General features: G+C 38.8%; 1 non-coding gene across 1 annotated transcript; it reads left to right on the forward strand.

Moving 5' to 3' along the window:
• The first annotated feature begins 8607 nt into the window (after nucleotides 1-8607).
• Nucleotides 8608-8715, forward strand: LOC148567619 (small nucleolar RNA R71). Its single transcript, XR_015881647.1, has one exon. It is a non-coding gene; the product is annotated as a small nucleolar RNA R71 (small nucleolar RNA).
• The last annotated feature ends 7858 nt before the right edge of the window (nucleotides 8716-16573 follow it).

Below are 16573 nucleotides of genomic sequence, written 5' to 3' on the forward strand. Positions count from 1 at the left end.
TGAAGCGCCAATCACACGCCAGCTGGGAAGTCGTGCTTATTGAGTTTCTTTTCCCTCCAAAATGTAATTTTCCTTTTTCACTTTTGTAATTCTTTTATTTTTTGCTAGGAATAGTATAAATACCCCCCAAGAAGTACTGAAGAAGGGGTTAAGCAGTTAGAGATAGCAGTTTTAGATTCACTTTTACACTTCATCATCTTCTTTACTTTGAGTACTTTTCTTTGAGCTATGAGTAGCTAAATTCCCTCTCATTGAGAGAGGGAGCTCTATTGTACTTGATGGATTGATGATAGTTAAATTCTTCTTCTCTTCATCTTCTCTTTGATTTGCTAGAAGGAATTTCGTTCTTAATGCTTAGTGTTCAATTATCTTGGGAAAGAGATTGAATGCAAAATGGGTTTCATGGGAACCTTGGGAAAGGAAACATGAAACCATGCTTGAAATCCCTTCTCACAATTGAGTAGGATCTGGGTTTCGGTGTTTGGATATGGTGATATATAATCCTCCCTCTACTTGGACCTATGATAATGTGTGGTATAATCAGGGACCAAGCATATCTCTCTTCATGAACAATTAAACCAAGAAATTGGCTATTGATCAAGATCTGAGAGATTGAGTCACCAAGGGATTGGGGCTCAATCAATCATGATTTCCAAGAGGTCAATGAGTTGCATGATTGAAGAGGTTATAAGCTGAAGTTGATCCAAAGAGACAACATCTCCTAATCTCAATGAATTTCCCCATTCTTATCTACCACTTTCTTTATAGCTTATTTTTACATTCTGCAATTCCCCATCCCCATTTACATTCAAGTCATTTATGATTCTGCACTTTATATTCTGTTATTTCCATTTCTGCACTTTATTGTTTTCCTTTACATTTTAGTCATTTACATTTCTGCCATTTATAATTCTGCAAATCACAATCTATCTGTTTCACTTGACTAATTCATCAATTGATTAAAATTGCTCAAATTTGCCAATCTCTGTGGATACGATCCCACTCCACTGTGGGTTATTACTTGACGATAATTTTGGTGCGCTTGCCAAAAGAACTAATTCACCAATTTTTTTGAATGGGGGTGTGAATTGGACTCATCAAGTTTTATGGCGCCGTTGCCGGGGATTGGCTTAAATTTGATAGTGATTAAATTGATTGGAGAGCTAGATTAAGCAATTTAATTCCCTTGTTATTTTACTTTATTCTAATTCTTCTAGCATTTTTTTTATTTTTCTTTTATCTCTGCTTTGAGTTTTATTTCTTTTTCTTTGATTATTTTAGTTACCCATCGTCCATATTTCCACTCTTCTAACTGTTCGATTAATTGCATCAACAACGCTAACCACTAATTTCAACAAGATTTTTCTTACTTCACTTGTTCTCTGCTGGTTATTTGCCAAGTGTATGACAGGTAGAAGAGGAGAGACTTTATCTCCCTTCGATAGTGAAATTGAGAGGACCTTCCTTAGATTAAAGAGGGAAGCAAGAGACAAAGGCATAGTTGGAGAAGAACTAGTGGAGGAAGATCCGTAAATCACCATGGATGACGAAGTACAGGACAATGTTGGAGGAGATGCTAGAAATCATGTTGGGCAAGAAAGGAGAGTCTTGGGCTCCTACGTCAACCCAAATCCAGAAAATTGTGGCAGCAGCATCCTAAAGCCAATAATTCATGCTAATAATTTTGAGTTGAAGCCTCAGCTCATCACACTTGTCAAGAATAATTGTTCATATGGAGTAAGTGCTCAAGAAGACCCTAATCAACATCTTAGCACATTCCTGAGGATATGTGATACTGTAAAGTCCAATGGGATACACCCTGACATCTACAAGCTACTCGTGTTTCCTTTCTCACTCAGAGATAAGGCAGCAAAGTGGCTGGAATCATTTCCCAAGGAGAGCCTAACCACATGGGAGGATGTTGTAAGCAGATTCCTTGCAAGATTTTACCCTCCACAAAGAATCAACAGGCTGAGAACTGAGGTGCAAACTTTCAGACAACAAGATGGAGAAACACTCTATGAGGCCTGGGAGAGATTCAAAGATCTGACAAGAAGATGCCCACCAAAAATATTCAATGAGTGGGTACAACTACACATCTTCTATCAAGGGCTATCCTATGAATCAAAGAAGGCTGTGGATTATTCTTGAGGAGGTTCACTCAACAAGAAGAAAACCATTGAAGAAGCCATAGATGTCATCAAGACTGTAGCTGAAAATGAGTATTTCTATGCTTCAGAAAGAACTCAGAAGAAAGGAGTGCTAGAACTCAACTCTGTAGATGCTTTGTTAGCTCAAAACAAGGCAATTACACCACAAATAGCAGCCTTAACCAAGAAGATGGAGGCTAATCAAGTCTCAGCCATACAAGATCAAACCCCTCAACAAGAAAGAAATGCATCAGAACATGAAGGTGACTGGAAACAAGCTAATTATGTGAACAATTCATCCAGGCCACCATATGATTCAACTTCTAAGACATACAACCAGGTTGGAAGAACCACCCAAATTTTGGGTGGAGAAACAAGCAGGGCCACAACCAGGACCACAACAAACTTTATCCATCAAATCAACACTCTACTCACAACCCCAACCATCAAACAGGCAACCATAGACCCTACCATAACTCACAAAATACATCATACCATAGCAACCAACCAATACACAACAACCTCCATCAAGACACATCACCCTTAACTATGCAACCATGTGAAATCAATAGCAACTTTGAGAGGATGGAGGCTACAATAGCACAATTGTCATTGCAGATTACATGAGCAGTCTCCACCCTTATGGAGAGACAAGCACAGACTGAAAGAAGGATAGACGCTGGTGCGCAGAAATTGTGATTACACTTTGATTATGTAAAATTCATCGCTCTTTATTTCCTTGGTAATGGCGCCAAAAACATGATGCCAATACCATGGTTCACAACTTCGCACAACTAACCAGCAAGTGCACTGGGTCGTCCAAGTAATACCTTACGTGAGTAAGGGTCGAATCCCACGGAGATTGTTGGTATGAAGCAAGCTATGGTCACCTTGTAAATCTCAGTCAGGCGGATATAAGATAGTAATGGAGTTTTCGAAAATAATTAATAAAATAGGGATAGAAATACTTATGTAAATCATTGGTGAGAATTTCAGATAAGTGAATAGAGATGCTTTCGTTCCTCTGAACCTCTGTTTTCCTGCTATCTTCATCCAATCAGTCTTACTCCTTTCCATGGCTGGCTTTATGTGATGCATCACCATTGTCAATGGCTACTTTCGGTCTTCTCTCGGGAAAATGATCCAAATGCCCTGTCACGGCACGGCTAATCGTCTGGAGGCATCACCCTTGTCAATGGTTACATCCTATCCTCTCAGTGAAAATGTTCAACGCACTCTGTCACGGTACGGCTATTCATCTGTTGGTTCTCGATCATGCTGGAATAGGATTTACTATCCTTTTGCGTCTGTCATGACGCCCAGCAATCGCGAGTTTGAAGCTCGTCACAGTCATTCAATCATTGAATCCTACTTGGAATACCACAGACAAGGTTTAAACTTTCCGGATTCTCTTGAATGCCGCCATCATTCTAGCTTACACCACGAAGATTCTGATTAAGAGATCTAAGAGATACTCATTCAGTCGAAGGTAGAACGGAAGTGGTTGTCAGGCACGCGTTCATAGGGAATGATGATGATTGTCACATTCATCACATTCAGATTGAAGTGCGAATGAATATCTTGGAAGCGAAACAAGATGAATTGAATAGAAAACAGTAGTACTTTGCATTAATCTTTGAGGAACAGCAGAGCTCCAAACCTTAATCTATGGAGTGCAGAAACTCTACCGTTGAAAATACATAAGTGATAATGGAGTTCATTGGTCTCGGCCCCAGAGGGGAACCGGAGTAACCAAGACTGATCACAGGATCAAAATACAATCCAGGATGTCTATACAATAGTAAAAAGTCCTATTTATAATAAACTAGCTACTAGGGTTTACAGAAGTAAGTAATTGATGCATAAATCCACTTCCGGGGCCCACTTGGTGTGTTCTTGGGCTGAGCTTGAGTGTTACACGTGTAGAGGTCATTCCTGGAGTTGAACGCCAGCTTTTGTGCCAGTTTGGGCGTTGAACTCCACTTTGCAGCTTGTTTCTGGCGCTGGATGCCAGAATTGGGCAGAGAGCTGGTGTTGAACGCCAGTTTACGTAGTCTAAACTTGGGCAAAGTATGGACTATTATACATTTCTGGAATACCCTGGATGTCTACTTTCCAACGCAATTGGAATCGCGCCATTTCGAGTTCTGTAGCTCCAGAAAATCTACTTTGAGTGCAGGGAGGTCAGAATCCAACAGCATCAGCAGTCCTTCTTAACCTCTGATTCTGATTTTTGCTCAAGTCCCTCAATTTCAGCCAGAAAATACCTGAAATCATAGAAAAACACACAAACTCATAGTAAAGTCCAGAAATGTTAATTTAACATAAAAACTAATGAAAACATCCCTAAAAGTAACTAGATCCTACTAAAAACATACTAAAAATAATGTCAAAAAGCGTATAAATTATCCGCTCATCACAACACCAAGCTTAAATTGTTGCTTGTCCCCAAGCAACTGAAAATCAAATAGGATAAAAAGAAGAGAATATATTATAAATTCCAAACTATCAATGAAACATAGCTTCAATCATATGAGCGGGACTTATAGCTTTTTGCCTCTTGAATAGTTTTGGCATCTCACTTTATCCATGGAGGTTCAGAATGATTGGCATCTATAGGAACTCAAAGTTCAGATAGTGTTATTGATTCTCCTAGTTCAGTATGATGATTCTTGAACACAGCTATTTTATGAGTCTTGGCCGTGGCCCTAAGCACTTTGTTTTCCAGTATTACCACCGGATACATAAATGCCACAGACACATAATTGGGTGAACCTTTTCAGATTGTGACTCAGCTTTGCTAAAGTCCCCAATTAGAGGTGTCCAGGGTTCTTAAGCACACTCTTCTTTTGATTTGGACCTTGACTTTAACCGCTCAGTCTCAAGTTTTCACTTGACACCTTCACGCTACAAGCACATGGTTAGGGACAGGTTGGTTTAGCCGCTTAGGCCAGGATTTTATTTCTTTAGGCCCTCCTATCCACTGATGCTCAAAGCCTTGGGATCCTTTTTATTTGCCCTTGCCTTTTGGTTTTAAGGGTTATTGGCTTTTTGCTCTTGCCTATTGGTTTTAAGAGCTTTTGGCTTTTTTTGCTTGCTTTTTCTTTTTCTTTATTTTTTTTCGCCTATTTTATTGTTTTTTTTTCCTGCAAGCTTTGTTCTTTGCTGCTTTTTCTTGCTTCAAGAATCATTTTTATGATTTTTTAGATTATCAAATAACATGTCTCCTAGTCATCATTCTTTCAAGAGCCAACATATTTAACATTCTTAAACAACAACTTCAAAAGACATATGCACTGTTCAAGCATACATTCAGAAAACAAGAAGCATTGTCACCACATCAATATAATTAAACTAAGTTCAAGGATAAATTCGAAACTCATGTACTTCTTGTTCTTTTGAATTAAAACATTTTTCATTTAAGAGAGGTGATGGATTCATAGGACATTCATAACTTTAAGACATAGTTACTAACTACTAATGATCATGTAATGAAGATACAAATATAGATAAGCACTTAACATAGAAAATGAAAAACAGAGAATGTAAGAACAAGGAATGAGTCCACCTTAGTGATGGTGGCGTTTTCTTCTTGAGGAACCAATGATGTCCTTGAGCTCTTCTATGTCTCTTCCTTGTCTTTGTTGCTCCTCCCTCATTGCTTTTTGATCTTCTCTTATTTCATGAAGGATGATGGAGTGCTCTTGATGTTCCACCCTTAGTTGTCCCATATTGGAACTCAATTCTCCTAGGGAGGTGTTGATTTGCTCCCAATAGTTTTGTGGAGGAAAGTGCATCCCTTGAGGTATCTCAGGGATTTCTTGATGGTGAGCTTCTTCATGTGCCTGTTGAGATCCATGAATGTGCTCTCTTGTTTGCTCCATCCTTTTCTTAGTGATAGGCTTGTGAGATGAATCTTTCCATCTCTCATGGCTCAGAGGTGGGAGCAATTATCTTCTCTTTCCTCTTCCTTGAGGTTTCTCTGGCCTCAGGTACCATTAATGGTTATGAAAAAATAAAAAAATGCTCTGCTTTTACCACACCAAACTTAGAATGTTGCTTGCCCTCGAGCAAAAGAAGAAAGAATAGAAGAAGAAGAAGAAGAAGATATGGAGGAGAGGGGGGTGTGTGTATTTGGCCATATGGGTGGGATTGGGTGGGGAAGAGATGTTGAATTTTGAAGGTAAGTGGGTGTATAGATGTGAGTGGTAAATGGAAAACAGAAGGGATGACCATGAATGGATAGAGAGATGGTGAGGTAGGTGGGGATCCTATGGGGTCCACAGATCCTGAGGTGTTCAAGGATTTACAACCTTGCACCAAATTAGGCATGTAAAATGCCCTTGCACACAACTCTGGGCGTTCAGCGCCAGGTTGGTGCCCATTTTGGGCGTTCAACGCCCATTTGTTGCCCATTTCTGGCGTTGAACGCCAGAAGCATGCTTGTTCTGGGCGTTCAGCGCCAGCTCCTCTCCAGGGTGCAATTCTGGCGTTCAGCGCCCAGATGAAGCCCATTTTGGGCGTTCAGCGCCAGAACCATGCTCTGTTCTGGCGTTGAACGCCAGGCAGATGCTTCCTCCAGGGTGTGATGTTTCTTCTGCTGTTTTTGATTCTGTTTTCAATTTTTATATTTATTTTGTGACTCCACAAGATCATGAACCTATAAAGACATATAACTAAGAAAAATATTGTTAGATAGATAAAAATTGGGTTGCCTCCCAATAAGCGCTTCTTTAATGTCAATAGCTTGACAGTGGGCTCTCATGGAGCCTCACAGATGTTCAGAGCATTGTTGAGACTCTCCAACACCAAACTTAGAGTTTGGATATGGGAGTTCAACACCAAACTTAGAGTTTGGTTGTGGCCTCCCAACACCAAACTTAGAGTTTGACTGTGGGAGCTTTGTTTGACTTTGCTTTGAGAGAAGCTTTTTCTGCTTCCTCTCCATGGATGCAGAGAGAGATCCTTGAGTTGTAAACACAAGGTTGTCCTTATTTAATTGAAGGATCAATTCTCCTTTGTCCACATCAATCACAGCTCTTGCTGTGGCGAGGAAAGGTCTTCCCAGGATGATGGATTCATCCTCTTCCTTTCCAGTATCCAGGACTATGAAATCAGCAGGGATGTAAAGGCCTTCAACCTTTACTAACACGTCCTCTACTTGTCCATAAGCCTATTTTCTTGAATTGTCTGCCATCTCTAATGAGATTTTAGCAGCTTGTACCCCATAGATTTCTAGTTTCTCTATTACAGAGAGGGGCATGAGGTTTATCCCTGAACCAAGGTCACACAGAGCCTTAAAGATCATGGTGCCTATGGTACAAGGTATTATGAACTTTCCAGGATCCTGTCTCTTCTGAGGCAATGTCAGTTGATCTAGATCACTTAGTTCATTGGTGAACAAGGGACGTTCATCTTCCCAAGTTTCAATACCAAATAATTTGGCATTCAGCTTCATGATTGCACCAAGAAACTTGGCAGTTTGCTCTTCAGTGACATCCTCATTCTCTTCAGAAGAGGAATACTCATCAGAGCTCATGAATGGCATAAGGAGGTTCAATGGAATCTCTATGGTCTCTAGATGAGCCTCAGAGTCCTTTGGTTCCTCAGAGGGAAGCTCCTTATTGACCACTGGACGTCCCAGGAGGTCTTCCTCCTTGGGATTCACGTCCTCTCCTTTCCTTACAGGTTCGGCCATGGTGCTTATGTCAATGGCCTTGCACTCTCCTTTTGGATTCTCTTCTGTATTGCTTGGGAGAGTACTAGGAGGGATTTCAGTGATCCTTTTACTCAGCTGGCCCACTTGTGCTTCCAAATTTCTAATGGAAGACCTTGTTTCATTCATGAAACTTACAGTGGCCTTAGATAGATCAGAGACTAAGTTTGCTAAATTAGAAGTATTTTGTTCAGAGTTCTCTGTCTGTTGCTGAGTGGATGATGGAAAAGGTTTGTTATTGTTAAACCTGTTTCTTCCACCATTATTAAAGCCTTGTTGAGGCCTTTGATCCTTCCATGAGAGATTTGGATGATTTCTCCATGATGGGTTATAGGTGTTTCCATAAGGTTCACCTAAGTAATTCACCTTTGCTATTGCAGGGTTTTCAGGATCATAAGCTTCTTCTGCATAAGAAGCCTCTTGAGTACTGTTGGATGCAGCTTGCATTCCATTCAGACTCTCGGAAATCATATTGACTTGTTGAGTCAATATTTTGTTCTGAGCCAATATGGCATTCAGAGTATCAATTTTAAGAACTCCTTTCTTCATAGGCGTCCCATTACTAACAGGATTCCTCTCAGAAGTGTACATGAACTGGTTATTAGCAACCATGTCAATGAATTCTTGAGCTTCTGCAGGTGTTTTCTTTAGGTGAATGGATCCACCTGCAGAAGTATCCAATGACATCTTTGATAGCTCAGATAAACCATCATAGAATATATCCAGGATGGTCCATTCTGAAAGCATGTCAGAAGGACACTTTTTGATCAACTGTTTGTATCTTTCCCAAGCTTCATAGAGGGATTCACCATCTTTTTGTTTGAAGGTTTGAACATCCACTCTAAGCTTGCTCAGCTTTTGAGGAGGAAAGAACTTGGCTAAGAAAGCCGTGACCAGCTTATCCCAAGAGTTCAGGCTATCTTTGGGTTGAGAGTCCAACAACACTCTAGCTCTGTCTCTTACAGCAAAAGGGAAAAGCATGAGCCTGTAGACTTCAGGATCTACTCCATTAGTCTTAACAGTATCACAGATCTGCAAGAATTCAGTTAAGAACTGAAAAGGATCTTCAGATGGAAGTCCATGAAACTTGCAGTTCTGCTGCATTAGAGAAACTAGCTGAGGTTTCAGCTCAAAATTGTTTGCTCCAATGGTAGGAATGGAGATGCTTCTTCCATGTAAATTGGAATTAGGTGCAGTAAAGTCACCAAGCATTCTCCTTGCATTATTGTTGTTGGGTTCGGCTGCCATCTCCTTTACTTGTTCGAAATTTTCAATAAGGTTGTCTCTGGATTGTTGTAATTTAGCTTCTCTTAGTTTTCTCTTCAGAGTCCTTTCAGGTTCTGGATCAGCTTCAACAAGAATGCCTTTTTCTCTGTCCCTGCTCATAAGAAAGAGAAGAGAAAAAGAAAAGAAGAGGAATCCTCTATGTCACAGTAAAGAGGTTCCTTATTGTTAGTAGAAGAAAAGAAGAAGAGAAAAATCTGAACTCAGAAAGAGAGAGAGAGAGGGTTCGGATTTTTGGTGGGTGAGAAAGAGATGTTAGTAGATGAATAAATAAATAGAATAAGATGAGAGAGGGAAAATTTCGAAAATAATTTTTGAAAAAGAGTTAGTGATTTTTGAAAATAGTTTTTGAAAAAGGTTAGTAATTTTCGAAAATAAAAATAAAAAATTAAAATAATTAGTTAATTAAAAAGAGATTTTGAAAAAGGGAGAAGATATTTTTCGAAAATGAGAGAGAGAGAGTAAGTTAGGTGGTTTTGAAAAAGATAAGAAACAAACAAAAAGTTAGTTAGTTAGTTGAAACAAATTTCGAAAAGACAAGAAGTTAGGAAGTTAGAGAAGATATTTTGAAATCAATTTTTTGAAAAAAAATAAGATAAGAAGATATTTTTGAAAAGATATGATTGAAATTAATTTTGAAAAAGATTTGATTTTTAAAATCACAATTAATGACTTAATTCACAAGAAATTACAAGACATGATTCTAGAACTTAAAGTTTGAAACTTTCTTAACAAGTAAGTAGCAAACTTGAAATTTTTGAATCAAAACATTAATTGGTGATGTTATTTTCGAAAATTTGATATAAAAATAAGAAAAATATTTTCGAAAAATGTTTTTAGAATTTTCGAAAATAACTAAGAAAATTGAAAAAGATTTGATTTTTGAAAAAGATTTTGAAAAAGATAAGATTTTTAAATTGAAAATTTGATTTGACTCATAAAAACAACTAGATTTTAAAATTTTTTTAAAAAGTCAAATCTAATTTTCGAATTTATGAGAGAGAAAAAGGGAAAGATATTTTTTTTTATTTTTTTGAATTTTTATGATGAGAGAGAAAAATAAGAAAAATGATGCAATGCATGAGAATTTTAGATCAAAACATGTGATGCATGCAAGAATGCTATGAATGTCAAGATGAACACCAAGAACACTATGAAGATCATGATGAACACCAAGAACATATTTTTGAAAAATTTTTAATGCAAAGAAAACATGCAAGACACCAAACTTAGAATTCTTTAATGCTTAGACATAAAGAATTCAGGAATGCATATGAAAAACAAGAAAGGACACAAAATAAGAAAACATCAAGATCAAACAAGAAGACTTACCAAGAACAACTTGAAGATCATGAAGAACACCATGAATGCATGAATTTTTCGAAAAAAAAATGCAAGATGAGTATGCAATTGACACCAAACTTATAACATGACTCAAGACTCAAATAAGAAACACAAAATATTTTTGATTTTTTATGATTTTATAATTTTTTTGTATTTTCTTTTAATTTTAATTTTTTTTTTCGAAAATCATTTTGAAAAAGAAAAATAAGGATTCCAAAATTTTTAATATGAATTCCAGGAATCTTATGCTCTTTAGTCTAAAGCTCCAATCAAAGGGTCAGGCATGGCTTAATAGCCAGCCAAGATTTAGTATGTAACTCAGACATGACACGCCTAACATGCCCTACAGTCGTGGCTTTACAGCCAACCAGGCTTCAACATGCTTTATGAAACACTAGAATTCATTCTTAAAAATTCTGAAGAAAAATATATTTTTGAAAACATTTTTAATTTTTTTATTTTATTTTATTTTTTTTCGAAAACAAAGGAGAAATTTTTGAAAAAGTTTTGAAAAATTTTTGAAAAGAAAACAAAAAGAAAATTACCTAATCTGAGCAACAAGATGAACCGTCAGTTGTCCAAACTCGAACAATCCCCGGCAACGGCGCCAAAAACTTGGTGCGCAGAAATTGTGATTACACTTTGATTATGTAAAATTCATCGCTCTTTCTTTCCCTGGTAATGGCGCCAAAAACATGATGCCAATACCATGGTTCACAACTTCGCACAACTAACCAGCAAGTGCACTGGGTCGTCCAAGTAATACCTTACGTGAGTAAGGGTCGAATCCCACGGAGATTGTTGGTATGAAGCAAGCTATGGTCACCTTGTAAATCTCAGTCAGGCGGATATAAGATAGTAATGGAGTTTTCGAAAATAATTAATAAAATAGGGATAGAAATACTTATGTAAATCATTGGTGAGAATTTCAGATAAGTGAATAGAGATGCTTTCGTTCCTCTGAACCTCTGCTTTCCTGCTATCTTCATCCAATCAGTCTTACTCCTTTCCATGGCTGGCTTTATGTGATGCATCACCATTGTCAATGGCTACTTTCGGTCTTCTCTCGGGAAAATGATCCAAATGCCCTGTCACGGCACGGCTAATCGTCTGGAGGCATCACCCTTGTCAATAGTTACATCCTATCCTCTCAGTGAAAATGTTCAACGCACCCTGTCACGGTACGGCTATTCATCTGTCGGTTCTCGATCATGCTGGAATAGGATTTACTATCCTTTTGCGTCTGTCACTACGCCCAGCAATCGCAAGTTTGAAACTCGTCACAATCATTCAATCATTGAATCCTACTCGGAATACCACAGACAAGGTTTAGACTTTCTGGATTCTCTTGAATGCCGCCATCATTCTAGCTTACACCACGAAGATTCTGATTAAGAGATCTAAGAAATACTCAATCAGTCGAAGGTAGAACGGAAGTGGTTGTCAGGCACGCGTTCATAGGGAATGATGATGATTGTCACATTCATCACATTCAGATTGAAGTGCGAATGAATATCTTGGAAGCGAAACAAGATGAATTGAATAGAAAACAGTAGTACTTTGCATTAATCTTTGAGGAACAGCAGAGCTCCACACCTTAATCTATGGAGTGCAGAAACTCTACCGTTGAAAATACATAAGTGATAATGGAGTTCATTGGTCTCGGCCCCAGAGGGGAACTGGAGAAACCAAGACTGATCATAGGATCAAAATACAATTCAGGATGTCTAATATAATAGTAAAAAGTCCTATTTATAATAAACTAGCTACTAGGGTTTACAGAAGTAAGTAATTGATGCATAAATCCACTTCTGGGGCCCACTTGGTGTGTGCTTGGGCTGAGCTTGAGTGTTACACGTGTAGAGGTCATTCCTGGAGTTGAACGCCAGCTTTTGTGCTAGTTTGGGCGTTGAACTCCACTTTGCAACTTGTTTCTGGCGCTGGACGCCAGAATTGGGCAGAGAGCTGGCATTGAACGCCAGTTTTGCGTCGTCTAAACTTGGACAAAGTATGGACTATTATGCTGGAAAGCCCTGGATGTCTACTTTCCAACGCAATTGGAAGCACGCCATTTCGAGTTCTGTAGCTCCAGAAAATCCTCTTTGAGTGCAGGGAGGTCAGAATCCAACAGTATCAGCAGTCCTTCTTTAACCTCTGATTCAGATTTTTGCTCAAGTCCCTCAATTTCAGCCAGAAAATACCTGAAATCACAGAAAAACACACAAACTTATAGTAAAGTCCAGAAATGTGAATTTAACATAAAAACTAATGAAAACATCCCTAAAAGTAACTAGATCTTACTAAAAACATACTAAAAACAATGTCAAAAAGCGTATAAATTATTCGCTCATCAGACGCCAATCAAGAAGAATACAGGTCAAATCTGAAAAATCAAGGCGCAGCAATCTCAAAGTTGGAAGCACAAGTGGGGATCTTATCCATGCAGATCCCACTGCCCACACACACATTTCCCAGTGACACCATGGCCAACCCAAGAGGGGAATGCAAGGCCATTGCACTAAGAAGTGGAAAAGTTGTGGAGGAAGGAACCCCAAGCAAAGACAACCACAAAGAAGAAGTTGCAGAAAAGCAGGGGAATAGGAATGAAGAAGAGACCCCTGCTCCACCTTCACCAAAACCAGTCCTGAAGCCCTATGTGCCAAAAGCACCATACCCACAAACGCTGGAAAAAGATAGGAAGGATGGCCAATTCTTTAAATTCCTAGAGATCTTCAAGAAGCTCCAAATCAACATACCATTTGCTGAGGCATTGGAACAAATGCCACTCTATGCCAAATTCTTGAAGGAGCTTATAACAAGAAAAAGGAACATGGAGGCAAAGGAGACCATAGTACTAACTGAGGAATGTAGTGCCATCATACAAAAGAAGCTACCTCAGAAGATGAAGGACCCAGGGAGTTTCCAAATCCCCTGCATCATAAGGGACATCACTATTGAGAAAGCTTTGTGTGAGTTGGGAGCTAGTATAAATCTCATGTCCTTAACCATGATGAGAAGGATGAAGATTGAGGAAGCCAAGCCAACAAGAATAGCACTCCAATTGGCTGACAGAACATTTAAGTTTCCACATGGGGTGGTGGAAAACTTGTTAGTAAAACTGGGAAAATTCATTTTCCCAGCTGATTTTGTTGTGCTGGACATGGAAGAAGAGGCCAACACATCAATCATCCTAGGGAGGCCATTCCTAGCTACTGCTGGAGCCATCATTGATGTGCAAAAAGGGAAACTAGTTTTGAGATTGCATGAAGAGAAGATGGTCTTCAACGTCTTTAAGGCAATGAGTTACCCAAAGAATCCATAGGAGAATGCATGATGGTAGACACCATGGAACAGATAGTTCAAGGAGTCTTAGAAGAAGAAAAATATGAAGGAACTATTGAGCTAGAACAAGCATCAAATGGAGAACTACCACAAAGAACCATGAAGAATCTAACCATACTATCCACCACAGATAACAAAGAAGCAGAGGCACCAAAATTAGAATTGAAAACCTTACCACCCAGTTTGGAATATGCATATTTGGGTGCCAACAACACTCACCCAGTAATCATAAATTCAAGTCTGAGTGAGGAGCAAGAAGAGGAGCTTATCCAAGTGTTGAGACAACACAAGGATGCCATAGGCTGGACACTTGCAGATTTAAAGGGGATCAGTCCTTCAATGTGCATGCACAAAATCCTACTTGAAGATGATGCCAAACCTTTAAGGCAATAACAAAGGAGGCTGAACCCAACCATGAATGAAGTGGTTCAAAAAGAAGTGTTGAAATTGTGGCAAGCAGGGGTGATCTATCCCATCTCAGACAGCCCTTGGGTAAGCCCGGTGCAAGTAGTCCCAAAGAAGGGAGGGATCAGTGTTGTGTCAAATGAGAAGAATGAACTGATACTCACAAGGACAGTGACCGGATGGCGTATGTGCATTGACTACCGGAAACTCAATGAAGCCACCCGGAAAGACAACTTTCCTTACCCTTCAAGGACCAGATGCTTGAAACAATGGCAGGACATGAGTATTATTGCTTCCTGGATGGGTATTCGGGCTATAATCAAATTGTTGTAGACCCCAAGGATTAGGAAAAAACTTCATTTACTTGTCTATATGGTATTTTCGCTTAGAGGAGAATGCCCTTTGGATTGTGCAATGCACCTGCTGATGTGCGGAAAACGATCCAACACGAAACTAACCGGCAAGTGCACCGGGTCGCATCAAGTAATAATAACTCACGGGAGTGAGGTCGATCCCACAGGGATTGAAGGATTGAGCAATTTTAGTTTAGTGGTTGATTTAGTCAAGCGAATCAAGATTTGGTTGAGAGATTTGTGATTTGCAGAATTTAAATTGCATGGAAAATAAAGGGAATGGGTAATTTGCATGAAATTAAAGAGAACTGAAATTTAAAGTGCTAAATCTTAAAGGGCAAGAAATTAAATGGCAGAAACTTAGAACGCAAGAAATGTAAATTGCAGAATCTTAAAGTGCAAGAAATGTAAATGGCTTGAATTGTAAAGGGAATTGGGAATTGGATTTGCAGAAATTAAACAAGGAAGAGTAAAATTCAACACACAGAAGAGTAGAAGATGCCTTGGGTTGAATCGGATCTAAAACAGAAATATAAAAGAGCTTGAAAAGCAGTAAACAGAGAAATTGAGAATGGGAATCCAGATCTCAGGACTCAAGAGACTAGATAACCAAGTCTAGATCTCAATGCCTTCCTAGATCCAACAAGAGCAATTACAAAGGAAATGTAAATTGCAGAGAAAGTAGAAGAAGAAGTAATTAACAGAAACTGAAATTTAATTGTGCAGTAAGTAAACAGAGAGATCTCAGGATGAGATTGAAACAGAATTCCTTCAATTCTCCAACCCAAGATCAAAGCAAATGTAATTGAAATTGAAAGCAAGAAAACTAAGAGGAAGGGAATTCAATTCTCCTTCCCCGAGACTTAGAAACTCAAAATTACTCAACACCAAAAGCTCTCCAAAAACTACCTACGAAAACTAAAGGAAAGCTCTTCCAAAAACTTAAATCCGAAGCTATTTATACACTTTCTTCAAATGGTCTTCAAGCTTTGAATTGGGCCTTTGCTCTTGATGGAATTGGGTTGATAGAGGCCTTGGTTGATTGCTCTTGGAGTTGGAGAGAGAACCAAAGTGAACCGGGTTGGGAACTATAAAAGCTTGAGTAAAAGCTTGAGTAAAAGTTTGAGGCAAACTTTTACTCAAACTTTTTACACCAGCTGCCCCATTGTTGCTGCTACCAACGTTTGAGCTAAAGTTTGGGGTCAAACTTTTGCTCAAACGTTGGCCCCCTTATGCACACTCATGGCGCCAACGTTTGCCAAAAAGTTTGAGTCAAACGTTGGCGCAAACTTTTTCTCTCCAGGGTGTGTTGCTGATGGCGCCAACGTTTGCCAAAAAGTTTGAGGCAAACATTGGCGCATGCTTTTGTCCTCCAGGGTATTGATTTGTGATGCCAACGTTTGCCAAAAAGTTTGAGGCAAACGTTGGCGCAAGCTTTTTTCCCAAAAGTTTGAGCTAAAGTTTGAGGCAAACTTTTGCTCAAGCTTTTTGTTCCCTGGGGTTTTTTCACTTATTCCGAAAGTTTGAGCTAAAGTTTGAGGCAAACTTTTGCTCAAACTTTTTGTTCTCTCTTGCTCCTAGCCATTCCTTCTTGCTTCAACCTTTCTCCAAGCTTTCTTCACCTATCATTAATCAACCAAACACATCAAAGCTATGCTCAAAATCATGAGATTGTCATTCTTTCATAATATGTGGCAATTATAGCATAAATCCTCATGAAATTGCATTAATTTATCTATGGTTGATTAAATCAAAGGAAACGTGAAAATCTACCCGATTGGCTTGCTTGTGGCTCAAGAAAGTGCATAATTCAATTGAAAACAAAAGAAAAAGGCTAGTGAAACTAGGCTAAGATGACTTGTCATCACAACACCAAACTTAAAGCTTGCTTGTCCCCAAGCAAGAAAGGAATTATGCTCAAAGGTTCTTTCAATCAGAATGGATTTGAAAAATTACATGTACTATCCTGTGAGTGAAGT

This window comes from Arachis ipaensis, chromosome B4 (assembly GCF_059453495.1).
Source record: "Arachis ipaensis isolate K30076 ecotype BB chromosome B4, ASM5945349v1, whole genome shotgun sequence".
Taxonomy (NCBI): domain Eukaryota; kingdom Viridiplantae; phylum Streptophyta; class Magnoliopsida; order Fabales; family Fabaceae; genus Arachis; species Arachis ipaensis.